Genomic DNA, 3,807 nt, shown 5'->3' on the forward strand with positions numbered 1-3,807 from the left:
AAAAAAAAAAAATAGTGTGAAAAAAGCAGCACAATGCACATGAGAGGAGCATGTGCTGGCAGACATGGAGGCTTGGTCCTTCCAGGAGACACTCTGGCTGCGGGTCAAAACATCGCCACTTCTTTAATGGTCCCTCAGCTCTTCCAGCGTGCTGGGAGCCAGGAGCAGCAGGGAAAGGGCAGTTTCCCCAAAGCAGGGTAATTTGCCCCACACCACAATGCACACATGCAGGGGCGTGCAGTGTGGCAAAAAGTAGTGGCACAAATTTGTGTCACTAGTATTTTTCATGCTGTAAGCACATGCCCCTGCATGTGTGAATGTGCCCCGTAAGTCCCATGTTCACTGGAACAGGCATGTTTTAAACAATCCTTCTGAGTGTTTGCCAAATGAATGATTCTGTCTGGTTTTCAGAGGGACAACAAGGACCAGTAGCATAATTAGGGCAGAGCAAGAGAGGCACCTGCCCCAGGCACTGACTATGAGGCGGTGCCAGGATTCCCCTGTCCGGCCATAGGAGCTGGGCAGAGCAGTGCTGCACAGATCAATGCATCTGGGGAACCCATGAGCTGAATGGGGTCCATCCCCCCCGAGCCTATACAAGCATGGGGGAAACCCTGCACTGCCTCTGCCTAGCCACAGAAGCTGGGCAGAGCAGCATCACACCATTGTACATCTGGTGAGAGGGGGAGCAAGTGGGGTCAGCAGAATAGTGTGCCCCTGGACACTCAACAAGTGCCCTATGCCACTGACCAGGACTTGTGAAAACAGGACATTTGTCACCCTATGCTGAGTACTTTTCTTTAGTACTTTAGCCTCCACTATACTCTGGTATGTATGAAGAGTTGATATCAGTGTTGAGCTGGAAGAGCCAGTTAGGCCTGCAATAAATCTGTACGTCTGCCCCTCAGCTTTTGCTTTCTAGCACTCTGTCCCCCCAACACACACATAGGCATGCTCAGCTAAGACTGGAGCTCAGAAACTGTTGAGTATACTAAAAGCAAGGTGAGTGGAGAAGTAGGGGTTTCCATTTTAAGACCAGTGAAATATGGTGGCCCTAATTCAGCAGTGACAGCCTTTGCAGAAATTATCATTTTAACTGGAGAAAAAAAATTGTATTTGATAAATCGTAAGTCATTTGTTTTTGATAGAAACACTGTTTTCTTCAACATTTTTCTCAGTGAAGCAGGCCCATACCTACTTCCACAAAAAAGTGCCATATTGGAGAAAATGCCAGAGAAATGTATAATTGTATGGGTTCCATGAATGTTCTGTAGTTACCTTTGATTAGGAATAGTATTGTTGTACTGTCCAGAAAGAATGAATTTATTGGATATAAAGAAATATATATTTTAATTACCTGGAAAAGTTTAGTGTTAAAGCGGGAAAAGGATTTCCTCATCATTCCTAGCACATGGGATAGTGAAGGAACAGTGATGTGTTGGTTCCTAACACAGAAAGATTGGTTTCGGAAGCCAGCCAACATAGGTCTGTTTCTATACTATATAAGTATCCTGGTTAATACGTGTTTAAGCTTAGATGGAGGAGTCTCATTAATAATATAGTATCACAACACTATTTTATTATTGGGGGCACTCTGGCAGAAATAATTTCAGAATTCTTCTATCATCTTTTTAGTAGTGGTTAAATACATTGTAATATAAAGATAGCTTTTGCCTTCCTTGGAGTATTACTGAATTATTTTAATAAGATTTAGAAGGAACAGGTATGGCATTTCCCTAGGGTTACAGTTTACGTGGGGCTAAGTTCTAGAATCATATGAGGGCATCGGAAGAAAATAAAGAGCAGCCACTCCTCCTCATTCCACCCAATTTAAGGCTGGCAAGAGCTCAAGTGTTCAAGGAAGTGCAGGGACTACTTCATACATATGCCCCTAAAGTGCCTGGTCTCCTAAATGAGCCAATGAGAGGTGGACAATAGGCATAGCTAGTGCTCTATCACTGTGCAGTGGCCAGCTGAGCTGCATGTGTGAGGAGTAAGATATGAGTTCCTTTAAAGACGTGGCTTCTAGAAAGCAAAGAAATGGATGGAGGTTCCTCAACTGTTTCTGACTCCAGGTGCAAATGTCTCCAAAATTAAACACCTTTCCTGCTCCACTTCCATAAGTCATTGTACCTTATCTATTATCTCAAAGGATCTGGGGGAAGACTGGGTGCACATGAATTCTTCTGTCCCCTCCAGAGTACTATATGACTGATATTATATTGTGAGCCAAACAATTAGCCATTGACAACAGAAGTGATCCTACAACGTGCTGTCAAATTCACAAAATAAACAAACAGTAAAGATTTTCATATTAATATCTTGTTGGTTACAAAAATAGGAATTAAAAGATAATTGTCAGGTAAGATTGCAAATAGACAAAGTATCTGAAAGAAGAAAGGTCTCTCTTGTGCATGTGTAGTCACGTGCAACTTTAAAGTGATTTGGCTAATCCCAGGGAAAATCTGATAGAAAATGAATGTAATAAGGTATATCAGATGCTTCAGTGGAATGGTCTGGTGTATTAAAACACAGAATAATAAAGACCAATAACCAACATACATTCCATTTAGAAATATTCATTCATTTAAAAGCAGATTACAGTACATACAACTAAAGATTTCCATTTCGTACGATGCACATTAAACTTAACATTTCAAAATATAGAAAGATATTGAGTCAAAGCATAAAGATCTGTAGCATATGACTATTTTACACATAATTATATGGTATATAGTATATATTATATATTATAAGCTGTTTACATGAGAAATGTAAGGATTATGTAAACTGCATCTTTATTTTTTCATTGCAACTCAGTAAATATTTCCAGTCCTTTTCCTTTTCCTTTTCCTTTTTTTTTTGCAAGAAGTCTGTCTCTCACAGAACAAAGAAAATGATAGATGTGAGCCTCTGTGATTGCTGAGAAGGCAGAAACAGTAATGACACTCAGGAAATTCTTTTCAGTTCAGAAATCATATCTAGTACATTTGGAACATTGAAGTTCCTCTTTAGAGAGCTATGTGCACAATTCTGGCTTGCCTTAGAATCTTGATTTGCCTTAAATAAAGCACAAAATAAGCAATTATTGTATTTTAAATATATACCCCAGGGTATAGTTACATTTCTGTCATTTCTTGGTTTTAAATAATTCCTTGTTTTTGAGGCACAACAGACATTCACATAATATCAGATAACAAGTGTATACCTTTGTTACTGGTGTGGTATGTAAGAGGCAATATGTACTAGAACCTGACTGCCTCAGAAATGCAGGATTTGAAGGTTAATTGACTCTCTGACACCTAAGATTGGATTTGTCCCAAACTTTTTATAAATACAGAGAATTTTGTATAGATATATGTGGTCTAACTCTGTCTTACCCCTCCACTAGCAACTCACAAAAAGGTCACACTGGGAACTAGCCATGCTTGGCACAGGGTAGGAGCATCCTGGTGGAGTGGGTTAGCACTTCAGGAGTTAGAAGCCAAGTTGCTCAAAAGCAGGCTGAAATTGTTATAAAAATAGTCTAGAGTATCTCTTTTGGGAGTTCAATTTTTTTAATATAAATGAAAAACTGGAATTTGTACAATTCTTCATCAAAATTTCAACCAGAAAAGGGACAGCATTTTTACAGAAATTCCTGTCAAAATATTGACATGCATTCATCAAAATTCAAAATGCTGATGATTAATTTTGAAAAATGTTGACCCATTCTGGTTATAAGCCCAGAACAAAAAAACCTTTGCAGGATCAGAGCTTATAGTGAACATGAGGCAAGGTTAATTAAAACCAGCCTATTTCCTCTGT

The sequence above is a fragment of the Gavialis gangeticus genome, unplaced genomic scaffold, assembly GCF_001723915.1.
Source record: "Gavialis gangeticus isolate Ggan-Ray unplaced genomic scaffold, GavGan_comp1, whole genome shotgun sequence".
Taxonomy (NCBI): Eukaryota; Metazoa; Chordata; order Crocodylia; family Gavialidae; genus Gavialis; species Gavialis gangeticus.